Source organism: Phalacrocorax aristotelis, chromosome 1, assembly GCF_949628215.1.
Source record: "Phalacrocorax aristotelis chromosome 1, bGulAri2.1, whole genome shotgun sequence".
Taxonomy (NCBI): Eukaryota; Metazoa; Chordata; class Aves; order Suliformes; family Phalacrocoracidae; genus Phalacrocorax; species Phalacrocorax aristotelis.
This window is the reverse complement of record NC_134276.1, coordinates 187,023,648-187,041,405: the sequence shown is the minus strand read 5'-3', so window position 1 is coordinate 187,041,405 and position 17,758 is coordinate 187,023,648. Positions and strand designations below refer to the sequence as shown.

The following is a 17,758-nucleotide window of genomic DNA, read 5'->3' as shown; positions in this document are numbered from 1 at the left end:
TATCCATTGGTATTTTCCTGCAAATTAACGGTGCTAATTGTTTATCTGTTGGTTCCTGATATCTCATCTCTTCTATCTGTACCAGACCCATTTGTTCAGCTCCTTTTTCCATTTTTTATGAAGCTAGCACCAGTAGTATCTTTTATTTGCATTATGTAATGGCGGGACAGCTTTTAGATTAGTCAGTCATGCCCTTATAAATATAGAAAACATGCTTATTATTGCTGTGCTTTCTGATTTTTATTCTAGTTAATTTCAACAGGAGGTTGGTATGAAGCTGGGAGGAAAATATGAGTTACTGTGGATAAAAAATTATCTGTTTGATATACATTTGTGTATTCATTTGTTTTTAAATTATCTAGTGCTGCACTGTTGCTCTCAGGCTTATGTTTATATACTTTGAAAGGAAATGTAAAGATTCCGCACTGTCTCTAGGGCAATAGCCTCATGTGTGAGAGGTTTTCTCTCAGTCTTTTTCTTATCAAAGAAATATGCAATGAAAACAAAGGAAGTCCTCCCATATTCTTCTCCTGGGCTGGATTCATTAAAGGTGTAACAGGCTGTTGTAGCACCATCTCTGTGATCACAGACATGCTGGTAGAGAATAGAGCTGACAGATGAAGGCAGCGTGATGCACTGCTGAAGAGGAGTCTGTCCCGGGTCTTTTTTCCCCACTTTCCCTGAGGCAGTTCATCTCAGCACAGTAACCTATTTCAGTCTTACTGGGCTGTATTGCAAATCTCATTAAAATAGCATTAAAATGAAATACAACAAAACTTGTAAGACAAACTTGATTAGAAGATGAACTATTAAATTCACGTTACCCCTAGGTGTTATTTGATCATTATAATTTTTTCTTTTGTATTTGGGAGCAATTGTCTGTTCCAACTAAATCTTGATTTCTTAAAAAAAAAATAGGGCTTTTTAAATCTTATGTTTTCGAAGGTAGAAAAAACTTAATATTTGTAGTTGATTTATGTCTGCTAAAGCCAGAATTTTTACTTTTTTTTTTTTTTAAGTCAGACTGTGTGTAATGCTCATCTTCTGAACTGAGACATCTGGGTGCAGTTAGAAATAACGTTGAATCTACAGTTTATCTTTAAGGTCAATCTCATACTCTTGCAGTAATAGTAAATTTTTGTGGTGATTGACTGAAATGGGCTTATGTGTTCATCAGGGGGTTAACTTTTTATACCAGTTAGCTCCAAAAAATTATAAATGTGTGAGATGGATGGGTGTGGAACTCTGTCAAGGAACTGAGGCTGTACTGCCTGGAGATGCACAAGTTTGGGCATGAGGAAATGACATTTTTCTTTTGGTTCCCAGAAAACAGGCTTGTGGCCCTTCCCCTTTATCACTTTCCTACACTCTATGGGCTCTCACCTACATCTTGTGTTATATCACAAATTTAGGTCAGACAAGATGTATTTTACCAGACAGAGCCGTAATTTGCCATCTGTGAGCAGTTGTCGCACCTACTGCGAAAGAAGCAAGCTAGAATAAAAACTCCTCGCAAACTCTCGCTTGTTCTGCAACTGCACGGGGCCCCGTTCCCTCTGCTTGACCTGCTCAGATGTGGCTTGGCCCGTGGCGGAAGGCATCAGAGCTCCTGTGGGATGGGCAGCGAGCCACCTGGACTCCAGACGGAGAACATGAACCACCATTCTTGTGTAGATCTAATGCTTAACTCCATGAGTCTACCAAGCAAACAAGCTCTTCTCTGTTCCTTTCCTGGTCAGATACCTACCTGTCTTCACTGACTTCTGCTGACTGGACTATTAATTTTTAGTTGAAGTGCGCTTTTTGGACCAAACAGTTTTATGGTAGTGCCTGCTTAGTACTAATTAATTTCAATGTAGGTGTGAAGAACATGGAGGTAAACCTCTCTGCCAAAGGTTTTCTGCACTAGTGCAGATATCTACCCCCAGAATTTAGGCCTGCTTCTGCTGATAGGGTAAGAGCCAGCATGCTGGGTCAGACCAAAGGTCCTATTACTGCAGTGTCCGGGGTCGGAAGGTGGATGTCTGAGAGAACGTAATTGAGAGCTGGCAAGAATATGTAATACACTCCAGCAGTTTTTCATCTTGGTAGCTTTCTGAATTGGAGTTGGTTTGCATTGGTTGTTTGTTGGTTTGGGGTTTTTTTGTGTGTGTGGTGGTGTGTTGTGTTTTGTTTTTTTTTTTTTTTTTAAATATCCTTTAATACCTTTCTTCACTTAATTTGTCTTACTACTTTGAACCTGTGCAAACTTCTGTTGTTTACAGCATCCTTTGTCCTGGCCTACTTAGACTTTATGTCATGAGTCACTTGTTTGTAGACTTTGTTACAGATTTGTGTCTAAGCCTAGTGCATAAATTCCATTTAATGTTCACTATATCCTGTACTAAAAAAAAAATTTACAAAGTCAATTCTTACTCAACCATTTTATGCCACCTCTTATTTTACTTCTTACAGTCCCTACTACTCAGGCCATCGAAATGGTCGCTAGAAAATTAAGTGCAAATGGCTGTCTTGGGAAATAATTTAGTGGTCATAATCATTCCTGATGATCACTTCTGAACAGTTCAGTTACCTTGTTCTGAGCTGGGCAGGTAGGAATAGTGTGCGTCACTTGGGATACAGGCATACTCTGGAATATACTGTGGAGTAATGGAGTATTTCCCCCATTCCCCTTTCTAGATTCCTACCAGTTCCTAATTTATGGTGCTTTTTTTTTTTTTTTTTGATTGCTTGGGAGTTGAACTGACTTTGTGGCAGAGCTAACTGTTACGCTGCCAAAATCATCTTTTTGGTAACAGTCACCCTGGAATTTGTTACTGAATCTGTCTGTGGGGCATGTCCCAGTGTACGTTACTGTGGTCTTCCTGCACTGAATTCCGTTTACTCTTGTATCACCCGGGGGGTCAGTCTTAGAGCTGGCCTGCAGTTACCCACAGGGTCCTTGCCCCTGTGACCCTGACCAGTATCCCCAGCCCTGTGTCTCATCTCCATCTACCTTGTCCTCCTTGTTTCGGGTGATGTCCAAGCATCCTTATCTCTGGGAGGTCTGGCATGGTCTCTCTGACCTTTCCCAGTGTGAAAATTAACTGATTTGTTTTAGTCTTTATTTTTTGGGGGGTTTCCCTCCAATCTCTTACATGGATATCTGCCTTTTCTTTTACTTATTGTTTAGGGTTTTTTTTTTAAACTGCTTTGACAATATTGAAAACTTTTCAAGCTTGGGTAGTGGCTTTGTCTCTTCTCTGCCTGCTTGCTAATTCCTCCTAGGTTTATTTGTAATTTCTTTTTGGACAGGTGTGTTATTATTTGTACTTTTGTATTTGTTCTTTTGACTGTATTAAGAACTAAATTCATGTCCCTGAAGGGAGTCAAAGACTTTATTCTTGGTACTGAAAATGGAGCCCTGAATGCACAGAAAAGTTTACATGGGAATCCAGCAAAGCCTGGTGGAGCTCACAGAAGGGAAATGTGATATTTATTTTAACCTGAGTTTAATCATTCTCACTAATTCCCTTGTATTTCAGTCACTTATTCTCTCCTTATGCACATACTCACCAGCAACAAGATTTTTGTGTATGTTTCCAGGTGCTTGCGTATAAAGACACTTCCATTCATACTTAATCCATTAGCAATCTTAATGGTTGTATGAAATTCCTGCTTCCAGAGAGTCTACAGTCTTGACTGAAATGCCAAGAACAACAGTAAGTTTATAGAAGTCTGTTGTTACGCTCTTGATTAAGATGAATTTAATGTTCCGTTAGTAATTTGAGTTTTATTTGGTTTTGAGGGTATTATTAATCTACATTAAAAAAGGCAGTTTGGCTGGAATAAAGATAACTGACAGTTATACTGTCTAAGATCTATACCTGCCTGTGATCCTCTGGATTCTGAAACTCTGAAAACTTGCTTCTAGATCCGTGGATGTGTATGTGTTAGATTTCATGCTGTTATTTGCACTGAGTGGGAATTTACTTACTATTTACTTCACCAGAAAATTTATTTCAGTTAGGTACTGAAAATATTTATTATCAGTATATACCCTTATTAATATTGTTCTGCCTTGACATTTCATACGGAAATCTACTATCCCACAATGGTGATGATGGTTTGGGAGTAAGAAAGTAGTTCAAGGAGTTATGAACATATTGCCATATGCTTTTGTGGCTTGTTAAATGAGGCTTAATTTTAGGGAGACTCAATTCTGCTCTCTTAATACCGTGTTTCAAAATAAAACTGAATGGCTATTTGTAAGCTTTTTTGCTTAATTAATCATTAATTTAGGAAAAAAAATTTTTTGTCTAGGAAGGTGCTAATTACTGGGAAATATTTTTACTGCTCCTAGTATTTTACTGGGATAACCTGCTCTGTTGTCATTCACAATGTAAAAATAAATTATCTGTCTGTTCTTGTATGGTAAAACCTTAATACCCCATAATGACCAGAGTTTGCTACTGCCTGAAACCCTTTCACACTGGGGCTGTTTTTGTTTGTAAGATCAGAGCTCAGCACTGCCTGGAACCAAGCTGGTTTCTCCTGGCTCCATGTGGGATGTTTCTGCTCTGCAATCCTCAGCAGGTGTCAGGAGGAGTTTGGCCTAAGTTCAGTATTAGATCCAAGCCAGCCTTACACATTCATGCATTAAATGTGCAAGCTAACAAGCTGTCTTGAAGTTCAGGGTGCTGGGTGCATCTAAACTCTTTCCAGTCAGCAGCCTGAGATCCCAGCATGAGGTTCAGAGACATAGTCTCACTGCTCACAGTCTTCCCAGGCCTGGCAATATTTACTATCCCAAGTCCATCACAGAAAACCTGAGTAGGCGTGCTTTTCCTCACGTTATCTGAAAGGCTGGTTGTACAGAAATTTTCATGCAGACCTGCTTTACTTGGCTGTAATGATGCTGGACACACCTGTACCACCCTGCCTCAGGAGCAGCATCGCTGGCCTCAGAAGAGGCCAGCTTATCTCTGTTGTCACTGTGGGAGTCAATACCTGGTCCCATGCTGCCCTAGAGATGGAGGTTTTTAGCACGTGAGCTGCTTCAAGTATAGCTATGCTGTTCCATGCTGGCTATAGAGACACACAGCCAGAGATAAAAACATAATTTGAGGCAATCTGAGGCTGAACACTGCCTCAGCTTTAATATTAAGAACAAAAGGGAGTACAGATAGCTTGTAATGAATGGGGGTGGGTGATAAGAAATATGAGAAAACAGAAAAAAGTGTCAAAAATATGTCTTTGCTTATGAGAGAGAGAAGTTTATCTAGCAAGGGAGGAGAAGATGGGAGTAGTGAGGTTTCCAGGTTGTGAAACCTGGACCATTTCTGTGTCTTTCCTGGGACTGTTTCTGCATCTTTCTTGTTTAGTTTGATAGAAATGATTCAGGGGCTAAACTGTGTGGTCTGTCCTCCAGGAGAAATATCTTAGCCCAGCCCAATGTCCTAGGCAGGAATAAATTACACCTCCGGACCTGCTGAATGCCCTACAGAGGAGTATCTGTCGCCTGCTGTACTACTGAATTTTTGCTTGCTAGAGCCTGTAGTGACCCAGCCACAGCAAGAGGAATTGAAAGTACCCACAGAGAGTAACAGCTTCCTGCAGCTTAGGCCAGTGCCTGGGGTATGGACACAGGGTGGGTTATGCTCTGTCAGGGAGGAGTGGGTGTTGAACCAGGAATGTGGTGGTGTTAATATGCATAAGATAATCGCAGTCTCCGCCATGTTTGGATCCCAAATGACTACTTGCCATCCCATTGTCCAACGACAACTCAGCTAGGTATGCAAAGTAGGAAGACTCTTCCCCTCCTAGGGAACTAGTTACCTGAAACCTAGGATAGAAACTTTTTATCTGGACTGCTTTTTGCAATTTAGGGTTTTAAATTTCAATCAAGTCAGAAGTCCTGGTTAAATGTTTGCCTAGATGAAATAGGGATGGAGAGAAAACCCATTTGCTTTTAGCAGTTAACCAAAGGAGAAGTTTGTGTAGCTTTACCCATTCTACTCAGCTTTAAGAGCAGTAGTTGCAATGTAGTGGTTCTTTTTTTTGTTCAAGCTACCAGGTCTAAGATACTAAAAGCTCCAAGAAGGAAAAGTGGAGAAAAGAAGTTGGAACGTGTGGTAGAAAACTTCAGAATATGCATTTGTAGATGAAAGTTGAACAGTGGAAGACTTCTAAATTAGAGAAAAAGGTGTGGTGTTTCAGGGTGGGCTTTTTTGCCTTAGAGCAATTTAAATTTAAAACTTTCATTTCATGCTTATTGAAGTATGGAAAGATATGGAAAGCAGAACCTGGGTGTCAGGCTCAGCAGGGATTCTTATGCCTGCCTTTCATGTTTCCCTCCTGCTTAGTCTCTCCTAAATTGAGAGAAATATATTGCTATGCTTCCATATAACCTCAGCATGTTGGGCCATGGTTAGTGTGCTTGATAGGCATCCTAATTTCTGAAGTAAATAATCATGAGTGACTAAAAATACATCCTTTTTTTTTTTTCCTCTGCTGCATTTCATATGCTAATTGTTAGGGGAATCTAAATAACTTTGTCCTTTTTAGCCTATTACAATAAGTTGTCATTGTTATCCTGCATTGAATTCGGAAAATATACTGTCATTGTTTCAGATTCCTCTTCTCTGTCCAACACAGCCAAATATGCACGTATATCTGAACTACCTTTGTGAAAATAATCCATGAGGTTCAAGGTGATTTATAGAAAGCAACAGGTGATCCGTCTTGGAGCATCCCTTGTAATACTACGGATGTCACGTCAGTGTGGTAGGGCAGTGAGTGGGCTGTAAAGAGCAAGGGTGAATATGGGGTGATTCACAGAGTACTGAAACGGAATGATTTCAGGTGAGGCTTTAAGTTTAATTTCAGAATGCAGAGAAAGTGTTTTCTGCAAGTACAAACACTGGTGTAAGAACACGTGAAATATTTATGATGTATATTTCATTTAAAATATTAAACCACCTTGAGACAGTCTTTGAATTTCTCTGCTTTCCCGTCTCTTGGTAAGTGCATTGCCTGATTTAACTTCCTGGCCTGAACAATAAAGACTTTGGAAAAGACTTTTGTGTATCGCCAGACAGGTGATGCAAGGCATAAATACAGCCTTGGGAACATCTTTGGTATCTGTCTTAGTGAAACCTGCACATAAAGGTTGATATTTTTAACTGGCAGGATTTCAGTAGACTTGCATCATTGTTGGAGCCTAAGTATATATTTTTCTTGCTGTATTCTGCTAAGTGATGTAATGTGAAAGGCTGTAATTTCCCCTCCTTCCTGAGGCAGGGAAGAAAACCACCCATGGAATGAGTACTGATTTCAGCGTTTTCAGTGTGAAGAAGAATGATGACCATAGTCCCCATTTCAGATAGATTCCCAGTTAATCATTATTTGTGAGAATGTGCTGTATTAAAAATTCCATGCTTTCCTGATGTAATTTTCTATCAATTTAATAGCTGTTAAATTTTACTTGATCTCTCTATGCCCTCCTCACTTGTGTTGCTTTGGAAGGCCTCTTTTTCCTCATTAGCTGTCTGTATCTTCAATTATATTCTTTCTGTCTGCAACAGGATTGTAATTCAGTTTGTTATACTTCCTAGCAATCAGTAGTATCTAGTCAATTGTCAGATGTTGTTTGACAAACCCTAAATAAATTTCCCCAGATGACCTCTCAAGGAGCTTTGAAGCTGTGTTGCCTTCTAGCATAAATAATTTTTTGAGCAGAGTGAAAAGAAGAATTCAGGCAAGGTGTAAGAGGAAGGATACTCAGTTTCTTTTTTAAATATAATACTTGTAGAATTTTTACTGGAGAAAATATTATGCTTTTTCACATTTTTCTTAGGATGAATTTGCACTGGTATTCTTCAGACGTCACTAGAAAATTATAATATAGAAAAGTGAAAAATGCAAGAAGTGACGTAGGTGGGAATTTTTTTATGTAAAGGCCATCTTCCTGTTCAAACCACTAATAGTTGACTGAGAAGCTATTTCTCAAATGGCCAATATGTGAATTACAATAGTTACACTTCTGAAAGTGCAGATTCTAAAGGAAAGCAGATTACTGTCACCTGTTCTCCACACTTCCATATTGCTTTTCAGTTTGTTTAAATGTCAATAAATAAATATTTTTTTCTAATTACTAAACATTCTTAAAGTAAATATCTTCATGTCAGCAGATAATTTGTGAAACCTGGTAGGAGGGTGGGTAATTCAATGCAAGGATTTGCCTAACAGTAGTTTTTAAATAGGCCGTAAAAACCTCCAAAACCTTGACTGATTTCAGTATTTAATGCTTTGAGGCTTCCTCAGAGTATCTCCCTAATGATTGGATTAGAGACCTATATGGCTTTATCCTGCTAATTCCATTAATTTTGAGGGGTCTCTTCCATACTATTTTTGAGCTGTCAACAGCGTGACTTCCATCACCAAAGAGAGTTCACTAATTTTTTTTTTTAATGCACTCGAAGTCTTCATAATCTCTTCATGGTGAGGAAAAAGACAATTATTGCCAATTATTACAGAAACAAATATGATCAAATGCTTCTTTAATATATTGTTTGTGCATTTACAAGTTTAGCATCTGTCAGTGGTATTTGAGAGCTACAAAAAATGACTGAAACTCCAACTCTATACTTGGTGAAAATGGTATATACAGGCCTTTTAAAAGTATAACATTAAGAGTATTTTAATCCCATGTGCTTGTTACACTGATGAAACAATTAGTTGTAGCAGTGTATTATGTAGAGTGTATTTGCACAGGCAGCCACTAACTTTGTATGACTTACTCAAATTCTGTTATATAGTCTGTCCTGGTAGGTCACCTGCAGGCGACTGATGGAGGAAAGTGGCCATAGCAAATCCCTGGAAGACTTCCTTCCTGCAGTCACTCTGTTTGAATCCAACCCTTTACACAAGGAGTTGGTGACAGCGTGGCCCATGAACAGGTGCAGGAATGTATCTCTGCAGTGAAGGCAAGCTGGCAGGAGGATTAGAAGGCAAAACAAAGAAAATGGGAGGGTCTGTGTGGGGACCGGACATGTGATTTTTTTAAAACTCTTCATGCACCTAAATGAGAGAATTTGAATCTGCTGATTCAAATGTGTCTTGTTCTCACACTTAAAGCTTTTTTTTTAATTTTAGTTTTTTGGCTTCTTAATGTGAAAAACCTTCTGTATGCTCTACAGGAAAGCTTGAATCATCAGTTTTAAAGCATCTGGTCACTTTAGTGTTCTCTTTTAGGGGATTAATGGTTTAAAATGGAAAAATAGTTCTTGTTTGGATTGAGATGCTTCTTTATCTAGAGCGGGTTCTTAGCCCCCCCCACATTGGAAATTTCCTACTGTGTTTAGTTTCTCTAACCATAAACTGCTCCAGCTGGGTTAAAAAGTTTATGTAGATTTTTCTTGAAATGTGATCAAAACCAGAAATTGAGCTGGGGAGGAGGAATTTAGCAACATTTATTTAAAATACAAGTCTCCACCCACCATGCTTAAACTGTCAAACATTCAAGTGCCTTTTTTGAATGCTTATTGCATAATTGAGAGAATCATATACTTTTGTTTCTAATTATTGATCTTTTTTCTTTTAATGTAAAATGAGTGCAAACAGCATGTGCACAGCAGCCTGACTTGTATGGTTGTGCTGAACAGTGTGTTTTGCAGAGTTCTGTATCCTTAAAAATATTACACTGTAGGTATATGGTGGAGGTTTGCTTTTGTTAAGGTCAGCCGCTTGGGAGTTCTTGATTTGGTGAATCATGTAGGATGGTGCAGTGATTAGATGCCAAGTCACGATCCAGCGCTTTGAGCTAATTTTACTTCCAGTGTGCTGCTTTTGAATTCAAATCTCTTCTTACTGGCACTGTTATGTTACAGACAGGAAAGGAGATCATCTTTAGCTGCTCAGGGTTGCTCCTTGGGCTTCTCGCAAGGGTCTGCGCCTTGCAGCCCAGGCTGCCCAACCTGGGGGTGCGGTTAGTGACTTCTAAGTGCAGGCTCTAAGGATCCCAGCTGCTTCCCCAGGCATCTTAGTGGATGGCATGTCTGTATATAGTAAAGGATAATCTGCTGCTTGATGCTTATGCTTGCTGCAGTCCTGAATCCAAAGTAGGCTGGATAAGCATGTGGGAACACTGAGCCAACATCAAGTATTACTTGCTCTGAGCAGAACAGACACTGCTGAGCAATCTGAGCGAGCTTTGTGCCACACCGGTTCTGTATGCAGCCTTCCCTCCACTGGTTTTTAAAAGTAGTTGAGAACAGTTTTCATACTTCAACACTTTGAAGAAAATTACACCTGAACAAACTGTTACACAATGCTGAGCTAAACTTAGGGCTCTGTTCAAACCTGGAGATTAGTTCTTGTGTGTTCATTCCTGTTTTGAGTTATTTACAGGCACGGTGATACCAAATTGCATGAAATAAATATAACTCGTAACAACTGATCATGTCTCACCCTTTATTATTAAAGAAAGAATTGTTAATACTATCTGTTTTTAAAGCTATTTGACAGTAGTGTTTGCTGCAAGCTAAATTTGTTTGAAAATTCAGTCACTTCTGAAAATGGTGACAGAGTAGAAGTTATTAAAAACAAAAGCTTTTATTTAGAAACCTTTCCCTTTCTATCAAAGATTAGTATTTTACCATATCTGTGGAGACTTGTTTATTATACCTGAGTTAAAGAGCCTTCAATAAATTTGAGCTTGTCCATTTTCAGTACCAACACATAAGCTGTAATAAATACTGTATCTACACTGAGTGCATCCCAGAGCATACCTGCAGGTGTCTGAAAAGGCTTTTTCTTTGTAACTATAGTAATAAGCTGTTGGGGGTTGGCCAAGTCTGGGGCTTGGTGAACGAACTGGTGGTTTTTGGGGGAAAGGAAGTTTTCTCTTTGGTTAGTAATGTTGCTTGTCAGTAATTTAGAGGGATGAATAGCTGGTAATGTGGAAGAGCAAGAGGGTGAATGGATAGGCCCAGAGTCTGTGAGGAGCTGTGGAGCTGATGAAGCTGGGCCTGGGAATTGCTAGGTAAGAAGGGGATCCTTGCCTGGTTGGCAATCAGCATAAAGTGGCTGACTCAGCACTGGTAAGGGCTTCATCCAATTGCAGCCTGGCTGCTTCCACACCGTGTGGCATTTGGTGCTGGGTCTCCTCCAAGTCATTCCCACATGGTTATCCTGTGCTTTAAATCAACTGATAATTTTGGAAGGTTCAGTTCAAAGTGTCTGGTATAATGTAAGAACTCTGCTGCAGCTCAGCACGATGTTCTTTTTTTTTTTTTTTTTTTTTTATAGTATGGACTTGGTTATATATGTTGAGTGTCCTGGGGAGCATAAAAGTGTATGTGTGTCAGGAGCTGCCTAGGGTGATGTTGGGGCACTGCTGAATGAACTCAAAGTAACGCTGTCTTATGAATGCTGAACATTGCCAATAGCCCCCAAGTGAGGCAATATTTTAGAAAGCTAGCTGAAGGGACCAAACAGTATGGATGGTCAAGCAGCTCAGTGCTTAAACTTCTGCACGTACCTTTTTTTTGTGAGCAGTACGCATATGTTCAACATGACTCATTTGGCAAAGAGATTAGGCCGGTGAAGTTGAGGGATGAGGAAAAAGGGATTGGTCCAAAGGTCTGGAAGCTTGTTTATGCACATGGATTTGGAGGATGGAAGGGATGAGTGGAGTAGATAAAAGTAAGACCTGGGAAGAAAAGAGATACTAGGAGAAACCCGGAGGAACTGGAAAAGCTGAAGCTTGATTAGCATGAGACAAGGTTAAGGAGTAGCAGTATAAGAAGAGATGGGACAGAGGTGTACAAAAAATTCATCTAGGCTGAAATGTGCTTCTGAACAGGATCCATTACACAGCTTCAAAGGTTGACTCCAAAATTTTGGGGTCATCTTTCTACTGCTATGTAATTTCCTGCAAAAGCATAAGTTGTCTCTTCCACAGGTATTGTTTTGCAAAGTCAAGTTCAGTTTTTGATGTTTCTTCTCTTTAGATCACTTGTGCAGAGGTAAGGTCAGTGTTTACATCGCTTCTAACAGACCTAAAGTTCACAACTCTGCTTTTAAGTGATGTCATTATTTATAATGATGCCATCTGATAGAATATCTACCTCTGAAAATCGGGTATGAAGGTTTTGTTGAAAGAGATCAGTAAACCTCCAAAATCAAGCACTCCATAGAAACATTAGAATAAATTAGCAAATGTGCTAGAGCTTTAGTCTCATAATACATGTGCATTATAATCATTACATGTTAAGGCGTGCTGAATTTGATGTAATAAATCATCTGCTTATATAAGGGGCAGGGTTGAAATCGCTGCTGGAAATTTTTGTTTAATTATTGGTATGGGTATAGAGATCAGCTTAAAGATAACAGTTCATGCTGCCATATGCTATTTATGAAATATATATATATAGAATTTGATGGTGGAGGAAGCGCACGTAGAAGGAACCAACAGGCACTCCCGGAGTGCTAAATATCAAAACCTTCTGGAGAAACACATTGCAGAAACCCCCCTGTTCCCTAGGACTGAATTCTGTATAGTTTCTAACATGGGTGACTTGACTTTTCTGTTTTGAGATACCTACTGATAGCCTTATGGGTCTTTTTCTCACTCTCATTTTCCAGAATTAGTGTTTGCAGCGTCGTTGAACCCCAAGCTTCCAGGCTTAGTGACAGCATCGTCATTGTGGCACTGGTGGATCCTCTGTCAGCTCTTTTCCTGCCAGTCAGTGGGGGTTTGCAACACACAAAACACCCATTCCCACTGCCCTTCAGTAGAGCACAGAGCGTGGCAGCTTTAATCACCTGCCAGTTAACGAAAACATGTTGGGTTTTCTAAGCTTGTAGCCATGATCAAAATAATCTCTAGTGGAAGTTTGGTTTTGTTAGTGTTCCTCGCCCCCTCCTCTTGGGGCAAAAGCAATCCCTAGGCATTGTAAGGGAAGAAATATGGGTTTTATATTCTTCATTACCTTATGTTTTGCTGCTTATTAGAGAAGTCAGGTGGTTTCTGTGGACTGCTTGCCTTCTCAACAGGTGGCAAAAATCAGTTTGATGCTTGTAGCTTTGACAGGTGTTATCAATATATGACTTGATGCAAAATGGAAATATCTCGCTGTCATTTTACACAGACAATACTGCAGACTGTGCTGTTATCAGTTAGTCAGTGTAGCTCTTTTTCCAGTGTTTCAATACCCAGGTGCCTGAGGTGGCTCCATACATCCAGATGCATTGGTCACTTACCTCTGATATGTAGAAACGGGAAGGATATACTACGCAGTGATTTCAGGCAATGCAACAGAGTTTATTTGAATGGGAGGCTGATTTAGACTGTCAGGATTGCTTTCTGCTCAACATATCTAACAGAGGTACCTTGCAGTTTTTGTTAAAAAAGGGGCATGGCTTGTACATGGAGATTCTGTCCACTGCTGGTATTTGAAAATAGTTGCCTGGTTTGAACAGTGGTTTGGGAACTGTGGTTGGAAGAATTGGGCTGGGGATGGGGTGCAGGGTCCTGGTAGCTGCAGAGTGAGAGGGAGACAGAAAGCAGAACCAGATAAGTCTGGCAGGACCATGCATAACAGAGTGAAGGATTAGTATCTCTTACCATGATCTTGTCACTGCCTGAGTTTTTTTCTTTTGAAGCTTGTATAGTTGTCATCCTGGAGTATATCTGCTGCTGCTGCTCCATAGCCCTAAGTCATTTCAGCTCTCAGTAGGATGTGTAAAATAAGAGCTGCTGTTTGACTCTACTGTGGTAGGGGTGGTTTGAAGCTTGTAGAATACTCTCTAAAATGGTCTTATATTTAAATCTGTGTTAAAGATTTTTTTTAGATTTTCATTTTCCAAATAAATGAAGATACTTGGACTTCACCTTATGTGCAAATCTGAATTTTATCAACTTGCATATTAACACAGGAGGGATGAGGGAACATAGGCTTACTTCAACTGACAGATGCTGTTACTCTGCTGTTTGATGTCACCTAAATTAATCCAAGTTCAGCATCATTTATCTGGTTACATTGAGGAGGTCAGGCCTTGGTAAGGCTGGCAGAACAGCGTGAGCTATTTCAACAGAACTGCCCTTAGTGTGAGGTTTCAGTTTAAACATGAAACCAGAACGACATTTGTAAATTATCCAAAGGTGTCATTATTTTCTCAAGATTGCTTTTACAAAACACGTAAGTAAAAATCACAACTTTATGCAGGTAACGCAGATAGCTTCATTGAGTTGGTAGTGTTGTAACTGTCATGAAGGCACAATTCTTCAAATGTCCGCAGAAACTGGAAACTGAAAGTTTTGCACTGTGTGCTTTAAACTTGAATGTCTATCTCAAAAAAGTTCAGATGTTCTTTGAAGTTTTTTTTTATTTTGATGAAATAGACATGTTGTCAGTGTTTAAAGTCAAAATAACATTAAACATTAATAATGCCACAGCTTTAACTTGCTGTGTGTTTTAAAAGCTATCTCGGTACTTCAAAGTGAGTTGGTAGCACTTATTGTTAACTGATATATGCCTATAAATCATTTCAAGGAACCTGCAGTGGCTGGTTTTTTTCTTATGCTATTTTTTTTTTCCTTTCAACTGTTTGAATGCCAGTTCCCATATTGAATTTGGCTTTGTCAATAGCATATGCTTCGTCTCTTGCTGTTTGTAGCATTTTTGAGAGTAAAAGTATGTTTTTAAAATTGTTTGCTGCTTGTGGTCCTTGCCCAAGTATTATTGGTTTTCTGATAAGGGAGAACTGCGCATGCATACCAACGTTGTCTGTGCTGATGAATTACCCTAGGCAGACCACAACACCGTGGCAACGGCAGAAAAAAAAAAAAAATCAATCTGATTTGCACTTGGAAAACAGTTCCACAGCAACATTGGAATGAAATATACTTCTGATTTTATTTACTGGACTACTATAGTATGTCTTCATGTCCCCAGTCTTTGCTTTTACAAAATCATCCTTTAGGTATTTATTGTTTTTATGTTCTTTGTAATAAACTTTACTGTTCTTTAAGGAAAAATTACATAGTAGCTAAAATAATTAATATTTCAACTGGTTAGTTTTAGATTTAAGTATATTTTCAACCAAAACCCCTAAAGCTTAGCAAAGTGAAAACAGATCTTTATTTCTGTATATGTAGAAAAGAATTATTAAAATCTTCTTTACCAAGACAAAAGGTGGCCTACCTGAGTAACGTCTTGTTTAAGATAAAAAATGTTTTCAGTTTTTTTGAGGCGAATTCATTATTTGTCATAGGCTATATTTGCTAAGGTAGTTTCCAAATACCTTTTGCAGAATTCCAGTAAGACTTGGGATTGTCATAACTTGGCATTTCACCCATCACGGCTCCTGAACCTGGTCTGATAATGGGGTAACATCAGGGTATGCTTTCAGGAAAGATGAGTTGTGTACATTGATATCCACAGACCATAACAGTATAACTAAAATAAATAGCTTTGATTAAATTTCCAAAACTGACATCTCCGGTAAATAATGGAGTTAGAGAAATATATGAAGGTTGTTGGGAAGAAGGACAAGTGTAACTCATTGAAACGGGGGGTGGGGGTGTTTATTCATATGCAGAGGTGTTCAGTACAGATGGACAAGTAAATTAGGGGGCTATGTGATGAGTGGATGTTAAAGCTTTAACGGGGTATTCCCAGATCCCTTCTATACCATGATTTTCTTTGTGTGTCAAAACAGTGACTGATACTAGTATATTGAATAAAACAACATCAGTTTTAGTCATGTCCTTGGAATTCCCTCAAAAGCAAACCCCTCACTTTCTAAGATCACATTTGATTACCATATATGTTGTAAACTCATTGAAGTTTGAGCCTTGAGGCTGCATTTGTTATCTGCACCTTTGGAGGGGAACTCAGCACACTTCTGCTACATCAGCCACCTGCTGGAAACACATTATTTTCCTGGGCAATAGCCATTTGGAATCCAGTGCTGCAGGCTCTTGTACAAGTAAAACCCATCCTAGGGATGGAGATCAACACCGAGTTTGTAAAACAGGTTACTGTTTTACAATTCCATTTTCAAGTGCTTGGAATGGATTATATTTAAATATAGAAATCACATGTAGCTTATGTTCCTCCTACTCCAATTGAATAGTAAAATAATTTGAGTCTCCCACAATCATACCTTTGGACTTGTGCCATATGCTTCTAATGAAAGGAGGAGACTGTGTTGTTGCAGAGGGACCACCTGGCCTCAGGAGTGAATCCAACAAGCTGTACCTGTTGGTGTCACACAGTTATGGCTGTGCCATTTTTCCAGCTGCTCCAGCATTGTCTGTGCAGCAGTTCTAGCTGAGGCTGATCCAAACCAGATTTGCTGTACAGAAGGCAAATAGTAAATAACTGCACTGGACGGTTGGCAACTCCAACCTCCCTAGGTGCAGAAATGATTCCAAACACCTTTCTTTTCAAGCTGCTAGGAAAGAGGAGTAGGGCATCTGCTACTAATCAGGCTCTTTGGTACCAGTGAAACAGGCCTCTGCAAAGGTGAAGTTTTGGTGGTGTGTTTTTTTGTTTTTGTTTGCTTGTTTTTGTTTTTTCTTAAGCCCATAGGAATTCACTTGACAAATGTGTGAAGTAAGGAAAAAACTATAAAGGGAACAACTTCTCTGGGGTTTTTAAACAATGATAAAGCCCATTTTTGTATGTGTGTGAATATTTAATCTCTACAGAACACAAAATCATGCAGTGCATGCAAATCAAACTGAGCCAGCTGTGAGTTTGGATGTGTGGGAATTTGGCTATAATGAATCTGATGTTAATTTAATAAAAATTCTGTATTAAAATATTTTAATAATGACTTTACCTCTACATGAATCATACCCTCCTTTTTGGTCTTTTTGTATACCTTATACAGCCTACTGCTTTATTTCCTCCACTGCTAGTATTTGCATACTGTATTTTCTTGCTGAAACTATCTTTTGAGTGTGTGATTTCATTGTTCAGTTTACCTCTATGGCCATAGACTTTTACTGTCTTTAAAGAAAATACAGGTGGTTCTATTTTCTGTTGTTGCAGAGGTGAAGAAGCCATTATGCTCGTGTGGCTACTGCTTAACTCTCAGTGGCTATCCTAAAAATGAAGTGTTGTATGAATAGAGCAAGTAAAAGTTCAGAGAAGTTAGTTGCTACACTACATGTGGCAACTTACAAAATATTAATAATGTAGTCTTTCTGCAGATATGAATGGCACATTGAGAGACAATGCTTTGAAATCGGGAGTATAATTACAAAGGAAAATATCAAATGTCCTCTTTCCATAAGTAATACCAAATTATTCAAATGTATTTAAAATCAAATGCATTTCTGACTAGGCTGCAGGAATGAGTGGTTTAAAGTGTCTGAATTTTTTTTTCATCTGCAGGTCAACAGCTGAGCAGATCAGTAGTCATGAAAATTAATTTACCTATGAGATGACTGACAAAAAGACTTTTTAAAATTGAGGCCTTAAAGTCTTAATCATACATTATGAAAGGGCTCTGCCATAGTGGAAAAATTGCAATGCTTTAAGAACTTAGACCTGAAGGCAGTTTTGTGTATGGTGAGCATAGGTGTTCATGGTTTAGCCTCAAAATAGAAACCAGGTTTCAAGTGAAAGTTCGGGGAAGATGATGCCCAGAAATGCATTTATGTGCAACATGCAACTTTTCCCTTTAAAAATGAACAAATAAATCGAAACAGCAAAAATGAGGAGTTTCTACATCACAGCAACTGTGCCAGGTCTGGGTGTGC

At 39.0% G+C, this 17,758-nt stretch overlaps 1 protein-coding gene across 1 annotated transcript in view; it reads left to right on the top strand.

The window, feature by feature from the left end:
* The window catches only part of NRCAM (neuronal cell adhesion molecule), a 167,697-nt gene that overhangs the window by 27,845 nt on the left and 122,094 nt on the right, over positions 1-17,758 (top strand). The window lies entirely within an intron of this gene.